The sequence below is a fragment of the Andrena cerasifolii genome, unplaced genomic scaffold (assembly GCF_050908995.1).
Source record: "Andrena cerasifolii isolate SP2316 unplaced genomic scaffold, iyAndCera1_principal scaffold1438, whole genome shotgun sequence".
NCBI lineage: Eukaryota > Metazoa > Arthropoda > Insecta > Hymenoptera > Andrenidae > Andrena > Andrena cerasifolii.
Window position 1 is genome coordinate 2,894 of NW_027486330.1, and position 16,317 is coordinate 19,210.

Genomic DNA, 16,317 nt, shown 5'->3' on the forward strand with positions numbered 1-16,317 from the left:
TGGATGGCGTGCTGCGGGGCGTCGGGCTGACTCCTACGAACGCCGACTCTTGCGTTTATGTAGACCGGGGGAAGCTGACCTTCGTTCTCATCTATGTCGATGACATTTTGGTCTTCACAAACGACTTGCGGAGAGAGGGACAAATCAAGAAGAGGCTTGCCGAGTCTTTCAAACTGAAAGATCTCGGACCGGCGGAGCTCTGCCTGGGCTTCGAAATTCGACGCGATGGAACCAACATCCACCTTTCTCAACGGGGCTACATCCGTGCCATTCTGGAGCGTTTCGGGATGCGGGACTGCAAATTCATCGACACTCCACTTGCTGTCGGCGCCAAGTTGTCGAGAAATCTGGACGACGGGGGAAACGCCGAGGGTCCCTACCCCTTCAGGGAGTTGGTTGGTGCCCTGATGTACGCTGCCACGGGAACGCGGCCTGACATTGCGCACGCGGTTAGTGCGCTTAGTCGGTTCAATTCCTGCTACAAGAAAGAGCACTGGGGGGCTGCCAAACGTGTGCTCCGATACCTCCGGAGAACCTTGGACCATGAGCTGGTTTTCGGAAGGGACGATCAGCCGCTGCAGGGTTTCGTTGACGCTGACTGGGGGAATTGCCCTATCGACAGGCGCTCCTACACCGGGTCGGCGTTCATCCTCGGTGGCGCTGCCGTGGCGTGGAGGTCACGCAAGCAGCCAACGGTCGCCCTCTCGTCGACGGAGGCGGAATACATGGCGATCAGCGATGCCGCCAGGGACGCCATACACCTGATCGTTTTTCTCCGGGAGCTCGGATACCCAGACCTCGCCGAGGTGGTCCTCTACAACGACAACCGTGGCGCTGGGCTGCTTGCGAAAAATCCTGTTTTTCACTCAAAGACGAAGCATATCGATATTCGTCATCATTATATTCGTATTGCATTACAGAAATATCCCATCAGGCTCGAGTACATGCCTACGGAAAGGATGATCGCTGACGTTCTCACCAAAGGATTGCCGAGGACGAAACACGCCGAATGCACTTCGAAGCTCGGACTACGTTCTCGGAATCTTCCCCCCGACGCATGTTGAGGGGGAGTGTTGGAGATAGAGCAACATGCATTGCGGACGCACCTGCAGTCGTGGAAACGCTGCCTTGCTGTCGACCGACAGCGCCCTCTGGTTCGATCAACTAACCATTCTGTCGCGACACGCGTGTACTGTGCGCTCCATCGTTTTACCTCTTGTATTGGAATTTCTAACATTATATACGTTTAAAGCAAACACGCGTACTTCTCTCCTCACCCGACCTGCCTAACTCTAACAAATAAAAGAGAAAAAATTGGGAAATAAATAGAGAAAAAATAGGTAAATAAATAGAGAAAAAATAGGTAAATTATATAGAAAAAAATAGGTGTATAAGTAGAGATAAATAGATAAATAAACCAAAGGAAAAAAGGTAAATAAAAAATAGGTAAATAAATTAGAGGAAAAAATAGGTAAATAAACAGAGAAAAATAGGTAATGAAGTAGAGAAAACAAAGTAGGTAAATAAATACAGAAAAAAGAGGTAAATAAACTAGAGAAAAAATAGGTGTATAAATAGAGAAAAATAGCATATTAAAAAAACAGGTAAATAAATAGAGGGAAAAAAGGTAAATAAATAGAGAAAACAAAGCAGGTAAATAAATAGAGAAAAAATAGGTAAATAAATTAGAGAAAAAAATAGTAAATAAATTAGAGAAAAAAATAGATAAAGAAATAGTGAAAAATAGGTAATGAAGTAGAGAATACAAAGGAGGTAAATAAATACAGAAAATAGGTAAATAAATAGACAAAAATAGGTAAATAATTTAGAGAAGAAAATAGGCAAATAAATAGAGAGAAATAGGTAATGAAGTACAGAAAACAAAGTAGGTAAATAAATACAGAAAAAAGAGGTAAATAACTAGAGAAAAAATAGTTAAGTAAATAGAGAAAACAAAAGAGGTAAATAAATAGAGAAAAATAGGTAAATAAATTAGAGAAAAAAATAGATAAATAAATTAGAGGAAAAAATAGGTAAATAAACAGAGAAAAAATTTGTAAATAAATTAGAGAAAAAAATAGATAAATCAATAGTGAAAAATAGGTAATGAAGTAGAGAATACAAAGGAGGTAAATAAATACAGAAAAAAGAGGTAAGTAACTAGAGAAAAAATAGGTAAATAAATAGAGAAAAAATAGGTAAATATAATAGAGAAAAAGTTGCCAAATAAACAGAGAAAAAATAGGTAAATAAATTACAGAAAAAAATAGATAAAGAAATAGTGAAAAATAGGTAATGAAGTAGAGAATACAAATGAGGTAAATAAAAACAGAAAATAGGTAAATAAATAGAGAAAAATAGGTACATAATTTAGAGAAAAAAATAGGCAAATAAATAGAGAAAAATAGGTAATGAAGTAGAGAAAACAAAGTAGGTAAATAAATACAGAAAAAAGAGGTAAATAACTAGAGAAAAAATAGTTAAGTAGATAGAGAAAACAAAAGAGGTAAATAAATAGAGAAAAAATAGGTAAATTATCTAGAGAAAAATAGGTAAATAAATATAGAAAACAAAAGAGGTAAATAAATATAGAAAAATAGGAAAATAAATAGAGAAAAATAGGTAAATTATATAGAAAAAAATAGGTGTATAAGTAGAGATAAATAGGTAAATAAACCAAAGGAAAAAAGGTAAATAAAAAATAGGTAAATAAATTAGAGGAAAAAATAGGTAAATAAACAGAGAAAAATAGGTAATGAAGTAGAGAAAACAAAGTAGGTAAATAAATACAGAAAAATAGATAAATAAATAGAGAAAAATAGGTAAATAAATTAGAGAAAAAAATAGATTAATAAATTAGAGGAAAAAATAGGTAAATAAACAAAGAAAAAATTTGTAAATAAATTAGAGAAAAAAATAGATAAAGAAATAGTGAAAAATAGGTAATGAAGTAGAGAATACAAACGAGGTAAATAAATACAGAAAATAGGTAAATAAATAGACAAAAATAGGTAAATAATTTAGAGAAAAAAATAGGCAAATAAATAGAGAAAAATAGGTAATGAAGTAGAGAAAATATAGGTGTATAAATTAGAGAAAGAAAGAGGTAAATAAATAGAAAAAAGTAAATGAATAGACAAAAATAGGTAAATAATTTAGAGAAGAAAATAGGCAAATAAATAGAGAAAAATAGGTAATGAAGTACAGAAAACAAAGTAGGTAAATAAATACAGAAAAAATAGATAAATAAATAGAGAAAAATAGGTAAATAAATTAGAGAAAAAAATAGATTAATAAATTAGAGGAAAAAATAGGTAAATAAACAAAGAAAAAATTTGTAAATAAATTAGAGAAAAAAATAGATAAAGAAATAGTGAAAAATAGGTGATGAAGTAGAGAATACAAACGAGGTAAATAAATACAGAAAATAGGTAAATAAATAGACAAAAATAGGTAAATAATTTAGAGAAAAAAATAGGCAAATAAATAGAGAAAAATAGGTAATGAAGTACAGAAAACAAAGTAGGTAAATAAATACAGAAAAAATAGATAAATAAATAGAGAAAAATAGGTAAATAAATTAGAGAAAAAAATAGATAAATAAATTAGAGGAAAAAATAGGTAAATAAACTAAGAAAAAATTTGTAAATAAATTAGAGAAGAAAATAGGCAAATAAATAGAGAAAAATAGGTAATGAAGTACAGAAAACAAAGTAGGTAAATAAATACAGAAAAAATGGATAATTAAATAGAGAAAAATAGGTAAATAAATTAGAGAAAAAATAGATAAATCAATAGTGAAAAATAGGTAATGAAGTAGAGAATACAAAGGAGGTAAATAAATACAGAAAAAATAGATAAATAAATAGAGAAAAAGTAGGTAAATAAAGAGAGAAAACAAAAGAGGTAAATAACTAGAGAAAAAATTGGTAAATAAATAGAGGATAAAAAGAGGTAACTAAATAGAGAAAAATAGGTAAATAAATAGAGAAAAAATAGGTAAATAAATAGAGAAAAAAGAGGTAAATAGGTAGAGAAAAAATAGGTAAATTATCTAGAGAAACAATAGGTGTATAAATATAGAAAAGTAGCTAAATAAATCAAAGAAAAAAAGGTAAATAAAAAAATAGGTAAATAAACTAGAGAAAAAAATAGGTAAATAAATTAGAGAAAAAATAGGTAAATTATCCAGAGAAAAAATAGGTGTATAAATATAGATAAATAGCTACATAAATCAAAGAAAAAAAGGTAAATAAATAAATAGGTAAATAAATTAAAGGAAAAAATAGGTAAATAAACAGAGAAAAAATAGGAAAATAAATGAGAGAAAATATAGGTAAATGACTAGAGAAACAATAGGTAAATAAATAGAGAAAAATAGGTAAATTAGGTAGAGAAAAAACAGGTGTATAAATAGAGAAAAATAGGTAAATAAATAGATAAAAAATAGGTAAATAAATCAAAGAAAAAAAGGTAAATAAAAAATAGGTAAATAAATTAAAGGGAAAAATAGGTAAATAAACAGAGAAAAAATACGTAAATAAAAGAGAGAGAGAAATAGGTAAATATATAGAGAAAAATAGGAAAATAAATAGAGAAAACAAAAGAGGTAAATAATGTTGGAGATAGAGCAACATGCATTGCGGACGCACCTGCAGTCGTGGAAACGCTGCCTTGCTGTCGACCGACAGCGCCCTCTGGTTCGATCAACTAACCATTCTGTCGCGACACGCGTGTACTGTGCGCTCCATCGTTTTACCTCTTGTATTGGAATTTCTAACATTATATACGTTTAAAGCAAACACGCGTACTTCTCTCCTCACCCGACCTGCCTAACTCTAACAGGTTATGGGCCCAGGTATCGCGAGAGAGGAAGTCAAGTAAATATTCGCCGCGAGTTTAACCGCCGACGAGGCACGTGGCCACGCGATCGCGAGCGAACGACGCAGTCGATTTCGGTTCCGTTGTGCCGCTCAGTGTCGGGCACACACCAGTGTGTACGGCGAAAATCGGCGAGCGCCTGCTAGCGCAGTGAACGATAAATATTGCGAAAAGCGTGTTTTCGTGGTTTCGTGTATCGTGTGTTCGACGCGTGACGACACCGCCAATTTTTTTTTTGGTGAAGACGATTGCTAAAACGTGCGAACGATTTACAAATGGCGACTACTACCGTCAATTCGACGCGCATCGAGCTTCTGACAAAGGAGAACTACGACACATGGCGAATCCAAGTCGAGGCAATTTTAATCAAGAACGATGCGTGGCAATACGTCGCCGGTGACGTTCCGAAACCTGTCGTGACCGGCAGCAACAACGAACTTGCCGCAACGAGGGCCGCGCTCGAAAAATGGACGACAGAGGACCGCAAGGCGAAATCCGATCTAATCCTGTCCATGAGCCCTTCGCAGCTCAGACATCTTCGAAATTGTGAAACATCCAAAGAAGTGTGGGACAAACTGAAATCGGTTTACGCATCCCAAGGACCTATGAGGAAAGCTACACTTCTGGAACAATTGCTGTCCAAAAAGATGCTCGAGGGTGACGACGTCAGAGATCATCTGTCTAAATTCATGGACGTCGTCGACAAACTGGGGGCCATGGAAATCGAAATCAACGGCGACTTGCTTTCTGTGATGTTACTCCACAGCCTGCCAAATAGCTTCGATAATTTCTGCTGCGCGATCAAATCTCGCGATACTTTGCCGGACATCGAGGCATTGATGATCAAAATCATCGAGGAGCATGACGGCAAAGTGCATAGGGCGGCTGAGACAAGTGCAAGCGCCATGTTCGTGAAGCGGAATCGTGGCAAAGCTAAATCGGATGGCGCCACCAGCGTCAGCCGACAAGACGACGACAATGCTGCCTCGAGCGGATCAAGAATAAAGTGCAACTACTGCAAGAAAAAGGGGCACAAGGCTGCGGACTGTTTTAAACGAAAAAGGGACACGCACAGTACAAAGAAGGACACACAAAGTGCCAAGAAGGACACACAAAGTGCCAACGTTGCAAATGACTCTTATTTTGCGGGTGAACTCTCTTGTGCGGAACAAAACGCGAAAATCTCCGCGAACCACGCATGCAATTCCGTGATCGACCAAAAGTGGTGCATCGACAGCGGATGCACGTCGCATTTGTGCAAGGATCCGGGACTTTTTACGCAATCACACACAACCGACAAGGGTGTAAGATTGGCTAACGACGCGACCGCGAAAGTGACAGCCAAGGGTGATGTGCGTATAATTGCTTCGAACGGTAAACATGACAGACAGAAAATAGTCGACAAAGGCTACGAAGTTTTATTCACTAAAAAGCGTGCCTACGTAAATGATGCCAACGGGGACCTTCGACTGATTGCTGACCGCGAGGGCGATTTGTTCTGCCTGCGCGAGGGACGCGAGGAGACGTGTGCGGTTTCCAGCCATGCGCAGGGAAGCTCCAGGGAATGGCACCAGCGGCTCGGCCACCTGAACTGGAGCGACATGTCACTGATGCGACGAAAGGCATCCGCGACCGGATTGAACTTCAGGACTGACGACGTCCTGCCCTTCTGTGATGTCTGCGCGCTCGGTAAGATTTCTCGCGTTCCTTTCTCCAAGCGCGAAAAAGCCTCATCAGTCCTGCTCGAAATAGTCCATGCGGACGTGTGTGGACCCATGCCAACGATTTCGTCAGGGGGAGCTCGATACTTTTTGACGTTTACTGACGACCACAGTCGTTGGACGGCGGTTTACTTTCTCAAACAAAAATCGGAGGTAACCTCAAAGTTCTTGGAGTACAAGAACAACGTAGAAACACAAACCGGTACGAAGATAAAGGCTCTCCAGTCGGACAATGGAGGAGAGTTCTGCAATTCGGAGATGGACAATATCCTGAAGAATGCTGGAATTCAGCGCAGACTAACCGCGCCGTACACGCCGCAGCAGAACGGCGTCGCGGAGCGCAAGAACAGAACGCTGGTCGAAACTGCCCGCTGCATGCTCGATGAATCGGGACTACCCAAGTCATTTTGGGCCGAAGCAGTCGCGTCAGCAAACCATGTGAGGAATCGCTGTGTGACGAAAATACTGGGAACCAGGACCCCCTACGAGATGTGGAACGGGAGACGTCCGGATTTAAACCACTTGCAGACGTTTGGTGTCAAGACGTTTGTCCTAGACAAGACTCCCGGCAAGAATAAACTCTTGCCAAAGGGGATCACGGGAGCTCTCGTCGGATACTCCGATACTTCAAAAGCGTATCGAGTTTGGGCACCGTCGCAGCGGAGGGTCCTAGTGACGCGGGACGTCAAATTCTCCACCGAATTCCTTTTAAAAGGGGGAACTCGGGAGTCAGCTCTCAGAGAGTGTGGCGAACCACCAGCTGTTTCAGATAGTTCGGACGACTCCGAGGTGCGCGAAACGGAGATCGGTCCCAGTAACAAGCCAAAACCTGCGGACCGGCAAGAAACTGAGGGACAGCTCAACCCCCCGATTGTGCACGGTGAAGTTCCACCGATCAACGTCGAGATGCGCGGCGATGGTGCGCCGCAACCTGCGCCGCCCACAGAACCGGAGGCTGTCGACCATCCGATGCGACGGGGCCCTGGGAGGCCGCGCAAGGTCATGACCGGCCGACCAGGCCGACCGAAGAAGGAGCACAACATGGTGCCCATTGCCGACATTGCGGCACACGAGCCAGAGGACCTGGATGACTCCAGCGATGAGGACTCTTCGACGTGGGAGGACGCTGAGTTGGCGATGTCCGCCATCGAGATCCCGTATCACCAGGCCATTACGGGGCCCGAGAAGGCTGAATGGCACGACGCGATCTACGCAGAAATCAAGAGTCTCATCATCAACGACACTTTCGACATTGTACCGAGACCCAAGGACGGTAAGATCATCAAGTGCCGCACGGTATTGAGAAATAAATACACCGCTAGCGGAGATTTGGATAGAAGAAAGGCGCGAGTTGTCGCGAAAGGTTACACTCAGCGTTACGGCGTCGATTTCCTCGAAACGTTTGCGCCGGTTGCCCGGCTTGATTCTTTTCGTCTGCTAATGGCTTTGGCCGCCAAGTTCAACCTCAGGGTGTCGCAGCTGGACGTCGAGACGGCGTACTTAAATGGGAAAATGGACGCTGAAATCCACATGGAGCCGCCTGACATGTTGGAGAGGATGCTCCGGACCATGATCGAGAGGGAGACTGACGATTCAATCCTGAGGCGAGCACAATCCATGCTCCAGAAGGTCAAGAGAACCGACATAGCATGCAGACTCAACAAGGCGCTATACGGCCTGCGCCAGGCGGGTCGACAATGGCACGCTGAGTTGGATGGCGTGCTGCGGGGCGTCGGGCTGACTCCTACGAACGCCGACTCTTGCGTTTATGTAGACCGGGGGAAGCTGACCTTCGTTCTCATCTATGTCGATGACATTTTGGTCTTCACAAACGACTTGCGGAGAGAGGGACAAATCAAGAAGAGGCTTGCCGAGTCTTTCAAACTGAAAGATCTCGGACCGGCGGAGCTCTGCCTGGGCTTCGAAATTCGACGCGATGGAACCAACATCCACCTTTCTCAACGGGGCTACATCCGTGCCATTCTGGAGCGTTTCGGGATGCGGGACTGCAAATTCATCGACACTCCACTTGCTGTCGGCGCCAAGTTGTCGAGAAATCTGGACGACGGGGGAAACGCCGAGGGTCCCTACCCCTTCAGGGAGTTGGTTGGTGCCCTGATGTACGCTGCCACGGGAACGCGGCCTGACATTGCGCACGCGGTTAGTGCGCTTAGTCGGTTCAATTCCTGCTACAAGAAAGAGCACTGGGGGGCTGCCAAACGTGTGCTCCGATACCTCCGGAGAACCTTGGACCATGAGCTGGTTTTCGGAAGGGACGATCAGCCGCTGCAGGGTTTCGTTGACGCTGACTGGGGGAATTGCCCTATCGACAGGCGCTCCTACACCGGGTCGGCGTTCATCCTCGGTGGCGCTGCCGTGGCGTGGAGGTCACGCAAGCAGCCAACGGTCGCCCTCTCGTCGACGGAGGCGGAATACATGGCGATCAGCGATGCCGCCAGGGACGCCATACACCTGATCGTTTTTCTCCGGGAGCTCGGATACCCAGACCTCGCCGAGGTGGTCCTCTACAACGACAACCGTGGCGCTGGGCTGCTTGCGAAAAATCCTGTTTTTCACTCAAAGACGAAGCATATCGATATTCGTCATCATTATATTCGTATTGCATTACAGAAATATCCCATCAGGCTCGAGTACATGCCTACGGAAAGGATGATCGCTGACGTTCTCACCAAAGGATTGCCGAGGACGAAACACGCCGAATGCACTTCGAAGCTCGGACTACGTTCTCGGAATCTTCCCCCCGACGCATGTTGAGGGGGAGTGTTGGAGATAGAGCAACATGCATTGCGGACGCACCTGCAGTCGTGGAAACGCTGCCTTGCTGTCGACCGACAGCGCCCTCTGGTTCGATCAACTAACCATTCTGTCGCGACACGCGTGTACTGTGCGCTCCATCGTTTTACCTCTTGTATTGGAATTTCTAACATTATATACGTTTAAAGCAAACACGCGTACTTCTCTCCTCACCCGACCTGCCTAACTCTAACAAATAAAAGAGAAAAAATTGGGAAATAAATAGAGAAAAAATAGGTAAATAAATAGAGAAAAAATAGGTAAATTATCTAGAGAAAAATAGGTAAATAAATATAGAAAACAAAAGAGGTAAATAAATATAGAAAAATAGGAAAATAAATAGAGAAAAATAGGTAAATTATATAGAAAAAAATAGGTGTATAAGTAGAGATAAATAGATAAATAAACCAAAGGAAAAAAGGTAAATAAAAAATAGGTAAATAAATTAGAGGAAAAAATAGGTAAATAAACAGAGAAAAATAGGTAATGAAGTAGAGAAAACAAAGTAGGTAAATAAATACAGAAAAAAGAGGTAAATAAACTAGAGAAAAAATAGGTGTATAAATAGAGAAAAATAGCATATTAAAAAAACAGGTAAATAAATAGAGGGAAAAAAGGTAAATAAATAGAGAAAACAAAGCAGGTAAATAAATAGAGAAAAAATAGGTAAATAAATTAGAGAAAAAAATAGTAAATAAATTAGAGAAAAAAATAGATAAAGAAATAGTGAAAAATAGGTAATGAAGTAGAGAATACAAAGGAGGTAAATAAATACAGAAAATAGGTAAATAAATAGACAAAAATAGGTAAATAATTTAGAGAAGAAAATAGGCAAATAAATAGAGAGAAATAGGTAATGAAGTACAGAAAACAAAGTAGGTAAATAAATACAGAAAAAAGAGGTAAATAACTAGAGAAAAAATAGTTAAGTAAATAGAGAAAACAAAAGAGGTAAGTAAATAGAGAAAAATAGGTAAATAAATTAGAGAAAAAAATAGATAAATAAATTAGAGGAAAAAATAGGTAAATAAACAGAGAAAAAATTTGTAAATAAATTAGAGAAAAAAATAGATAAATCAATAGTGAAAAATAGGTAATGAAGTAGAGAATACAAAGGAGGTAAATAAATACAGAAAAAAGAGGTAAGTAACTAGAGAAAAAATAGGTAAATAAATAGAGAAAAAATAGGTAAATATAATAGAGAAAAAGTTGCTAAATAAACAGAGAAAAAATAGGTAAATAAATTACAGAAAAAAATAGATAAAGAAATAGTGAAAAATAGGTAATGAAGTAGAGAATACAAATGAGGTAAATAAAAACAGAAAATAGGTAAATAAATAGAGAAAAATAGGTACATAATTTAGAGAAAAAAATAGGCAAATAAATAGAGAAAAATAGGTAATGAAGTAGAGAAAACAAAGTAGGTAAATAAATACAGAAAAAAGAGGTAAATAACTAGAGAAAAAATAGTTAAGTAGATAGAGAAAACAAAAGAGGTAAATAAATAGAGAAAAAATAGGTAAATTATCTAGAGAAAAATAGGTAAATAAATATAGAAAACAAAAGAGGTAAATAAATATAGAAAAATAGGAAAATAAATAGAGAAAAATAGGTAAATTATATGGAAAAAAATAGGTGTATAAGTAGAGATAAATAGGTAAATAAACCAAAGGAAAAAAGGTAAATAAAAAATAGGTAAATAAATTAGAGGAAAAAATAGGTAAATAAACAGAGAAAAATAGGTAATGAAGTAGAGAAAACAAAGTAGGTAAATAAATACAGAAAAAATAGATAAATAAATAGAGAAAAATAGGTAAATAAATTAGAGAAAAAAATAGATTAATAAATTAGAGGAAAAAATAGGTAAATAAACAAAGAAAAAATTTGTAAATAAATTAGAGAAAAAAATAGATAAAGAAATAGTGAAAAATAGGTAATGAAGTAGAGAATACAAACGAGGTAAATAAATACAGAAAATAGGTAAATAAATAGACAAAAATAGGTAAATAATTTAGAGAAAAAAATAGGCAAATAAATAGAGAAAAATAGGTAATGAAGTAGAGAAAATATAGGTGTATAAATTAGAGAAAGAAAGAGGTAAATAAATAGAAAAAAGTAAATGAATAGACAAAAATAGGTAAATAATTTAGAGAAGAAAATAGGCAAATAAATAGAGAAAAATAGGTAATGAAGTACAGAAAACAAAGTAGGTAAATAAATACAGAAAAAATAGATAAATAAATAGAGAAAAATAGGTAAATAAATTAGAGAAAAAAATAGATTAATAAATTAGAGGAAAAAATAGGTAAATAAACAAAGAAAAAATTTGTAAATAAATTAGAGAAAAAAATAGATAAAGAAATAGTGAAAAATAGGTGATGAAGTAGAGAATACAAACGAGGTAAATAAATACAGAAAATAGGTAAATAAATAGACAAAAATAGGTAAATAATTTAGAGAAAAAAATAGGCAAATAAATAGAGAAAAATAGGTAATGAAGTACAGAAAACAAAGTAGGTAAATAAATACAGAAAAAATACATAAATAAATAGAGAAAAATAGGTAAATAAATTAGAGAAAAAAATAGATAAATAAATTAGAGGAAAAAATAGGTAAATAAACTAAGAAAAAATTTGTAAATAAATTAGAGAAGAAAATAGGCAAATAAATAGAGAAAAATAGGTAATGAAGTACAGAAAACAAAGTAGGTAAATAAATACAGAAAAAATGGATAATTAAATAGAGAAAAATAGGTAAATAAATTAGAGAAAAAAATAGATAAATCAATAGTGAAAAATAGGTAATGAAGTAGAGAATACAAAGGAGGTAAATAAATACAGAAAAAATAGATAAATAAATAGAGAAAAATAGGTAAATAAATTAGAGAAAAAAATAGATAAATAAATTAGAGGAAAATATAGGTAAATAAACAGAGAAAAAAATTGTAAATAAATTAGAGAAAAAAATAGATAAATCAATAGTGAAAAATAGGTAATGAAGTAGAGAATACAAAGGAGGTAAATAAATACAGAAAAAAGAGGTAAGTAACTAGAGAAAAAATAGGTAAATAAATAGAGAAAAAGTAGGTAAATATAATAGAGAAAAAGTAGCTAAATAAACAGAGAAAAAATAGGTAAATAAATAGAGAAAAATAGGTAATGAAGTAGAGAAAACAAAATAGGTAAATAAATACAGAAAAAAGAGGTAAATAACTAGAGAAAAAATAGGTAAATAAATAGAGAAAAAGTAGGTAAATATAATAGAGAAAAAGTAGGTAAATAAAGAGAGAAAACAAAAGAGGTAAATAACTAGAGAAAAAATTGGTAAATAAATAGAGGATAAAAAGAGGTAACTAAATAGAGAAAAATAGGTAAATAAATAGAGAAAAAATAGGTAAATAAATAGAGAAAAAAGAGGTAAATAGGTAGAGAAAAAATAGGTAAATTATCTAGAGAAACAATAGGTGTATAAATATAGAAAAGTAGCTAAATAAATCAAAGAAAAAAAGGTAAATAAAAAAATAGGTAAATAAACTAGAGAAAAAAATAGGTAAATAAATTAGAGAAAAAATAGGTAAATTATCCAGAGAAAAAATAGGTGTATAAATATAGATAAATAGCTACATAAATCAAAGAAAAAAAGGTAAATAAATAAATAGGTAAATAAATTAAAGGAAAAAATAGGTAAATAAACAGAGAAAAAATAGGAAAATAAATGAGAGAAAATATAGGTAAATGACTAGAGAAACAATAGGTAAATAAATAGAGAAAAATAGGTAAATTAGGTAGAGAAAAAACAGGTGTATAAATAGAGAAAAATAGGTAAATAAATAGATAAAAAATAGGTAAATAAATCAAAGAAAAAAAGGTAAATAAAAAATAGGTAAATAAATTAAAGGGAAAAATAGGTAAATAAACAGAGAAAAAATACGTAAATAAAAGAGAGAGAGAAATAGGTAAATATATAGAGAAAAATAGGAAAATAAATAGAGAAAACAAAAGAGGTAAATAATGTTGGAGATAGAGCAACATGCATTGCGGACGCACCTGCAGTCGTGGAAACGCTGCCTTGCTGTCGACCGACAGCGCCCTCTGGTTCGATCAACTAACCATTCTGTCGCGACACGCGTGTACTGTGCGCTCCATCGTTTTACCTCTTGTATTGGAATTTCTAACATTATATACGTTTAAAGCAAACACGCGTACTTCTCTCCTCACCCGACCTGCCTAACTCTAACAGGTTATGGGCCCAGGTATCGCGAGAGAGGAAGTCAAGTAAATATTCGCCGCGAGTTTAACCGCCGACGAGGCACGTGGCCACGCGATCGCGAGCGAACGACGCAGTCGATTTCGGTTCCGTTGTGCCGCTCAGTGTCGGGCACACACCAGTGTGTACGGCGAAAATCGGCGAGCGCCTGCTAGCGCAGTGAACGATAAATATTGCGAAAAGCGTGTTTTCGTGGTTTCGTGTATCGTGTGTTCGACGCGTGACGACACCGCCAATTTTTTTTTTGGTGAAGACGATTGCTAAAACGTGCGAACGATTTACAAATGGCGACTACTACCGTCAATTCGACGCGCATCGAGCTTCTGACAAAGGAGAACTACGACACATGGCGAATCCAAGTCGAGGCAATTTTAATCAAGAACGATGCGTGGCAATACGTCGCCGGTGACGTTCCGAAACCTGTCGTGACCGGCAGCAACAACGAACTTGCCGCAACGAGGGCCGCGCTCGAAAAATGGACGACAGAGGACCGCAAGGCGAAATCCGATCTAATCCTGTCCATGAGCCCTTCGCAGCTCAGACATCTTCGAAATTGTGAAACATCCAAAGAAGTGTGGGACAAACTGAAATCGGTTTACGCATCCCAAGGACCTATGAGGAAAGCTACACTTCTGGAACAATTGCTGTCCAAAAAGATGCTCGAGGGTGACGACGTCAGAGATCATCTGTCTAAATTCATGGACGTCGTCGACAAACTGGGGGCCATGGAAATCGAAATCAACGGCGACTTGCTTTCTGTGATGTTACTCCACAGCCTGCCAAATAGCTTCGATAATTTCTGCTGCGCGATCAAATCTCGCGATACTTTGCCGGACATCGAGGCATTGATGATCAAAATCATCGAGGAGCATGACGGCAAAGTGCATAGGGCGGCTGAGACAAGTGCAAGCGCCATGTTCGTGAAGCGGAATCGTGGCAAAGCTAAATCGGATGGCGCCACCAGCGTCAGCCGACAAGACGACGACAATGCTGCCTCGAGCGGATCAAGAATAAAGTGCAACTACTGCAAGAAAAAGGGGCACAAGGCTGCGGACTGTTTTAAACGAAAAAGGGACACGCACAGTACAAAGAAGGACACACAAAGTGCCAAGAAGGACACACAAAGTGCCAACGTTGCAAATGACTCTTATTTTGCGGGTGAACTCTCTTGTGCGGAACAAAACGCGAAAATCTCCGCGAACCACGCATGCAATTCCGTGATCGACCAAAAGTGGTGCATCGACAGCGGATGCACGTCGCATTTGTGCAAGGATCCGGGACTTTTTACGCAATCACACACAACCGACAAGGGTGTAAGATTGGCTAACGACGCGACCGCGAAAGTGACAGCCAAGGGTGATGTGCGTATAATTGCTTCGAACGGTAAACATGACAGACCGATCACGCTGTGTAACGCGTTGTGTGTTCCGGATCTCCGAACTAATCTGATGTCGGTCGCGAAAATAGTCGACAAAGGCTACGAAGTTTTATTCACTAAAAAGCGTGCCTACGTAAATGATGCCAACGGGGACCTTCGACTGATTGCTGACCGCGAGGGCGATTTGTTCTGCCTGCGCGAGGGACGCGAGGAGACGTGTGCGGTTTCCAGCCATGCGCAGGGAAGCTCCAGGGAATGGCACCAGCGGCTCGGCCACCTGAACTGGAGCGACATGTCACTGATGCGACGAAAGGCATCCGCGACCGGATTGAACTTCAGGACTGACGACGTCCTGCCCTTCTGTGATGTCTGCGCGCTCGGTAAGATTTCTCGCGTTCCTTTCTCCAAGCGCGAAAAAGCCTCATCAGTCCTGCTCGAAATAGTCCATGCGGACGTGTGTGGACCCATGCCAACGATTTCGTCAGGGGGAGCTCGATACTTTTTGACGTTTACTGACGACCACAGTCGTTGGACGGCGGTTTACTTTCTCAAACAAAAATCGGAGGTAACCTCAAAGTTCTTGGAGTACAAGAACAACGTAGAAACACAAACCGGTACGAAGATAAAGGCTCTCCAGTCGGACAATGGAGGAGAGTTCTGCAATTCGGAGATGGACAATATCCTGAAGAATGCTGGAATTCAGCGCAGACTAACCGCGCCGTACACGCCGCAGCAGAACGGCGTCGCGGAGCGCAAGAACAGAACGCTGGTCGAAACTGCCCGCTGCATGCTCGATGAATCGGGACTACCCAAGTCATTTTGGGCCGAAGCAGTCGCGTCAGCAAACCATGTGAGGAATCGCTGTGTGACGAAAATACTGGGAACCAGGACCCCCTACGAGATGTGGAACGGGAGACGTCCGGATTTAAACCACTTGCAGACGTTTGGTGTCAAGACGTTTGTCCTAGACAAGACTCCCGGCAAGAATAAACTCTTGCCAAAGGGGATCACGGGAGCTCTCGTCGGATACTCCGATACTTCAAAAGCGTATCGAGTTTGGGCACCGTCGCAGCGGAGGGTCCTAGTGACGCGGGACGTCAAATTCTCCACCGAATTCCTTTTAAAAGGGGGAACTCGGGAGTCAGCTCTCAGAGAGTGTGGCGAACCACCAGCTGTTTCAGATAGTTCGGACGACTCCGAGGTGCGCGAAACGGAGATCGGTCCCAGTAACAAGCCAAAACCTGCGGACCGGCAAGA

The 16,317-nt window shown here is 39.2% G+C and overlaps 1 long non-coding RNA gene across 1 annotated transcript; it reads left to right on the forward strand.

The window, feature by feature from the left end:
* The first annotated feature begins 1,091 nt into the window (after positions 1-1,091).
* LOC143378230 (uncharacterized) lies at positions 1,092-13,427 on the forward strand. Its single transcript, XR_013087844.1, has 2 exons — positions 1,092-2,361; positions 10,510-13,427. It is a non-coding gene; the product is annotated as an uncharacterized LOC143378230 (long non-coding RNA).
* The last annotated feature ends 2,890 nt before the right edge of the window (positions 13,428-16,317 follow it).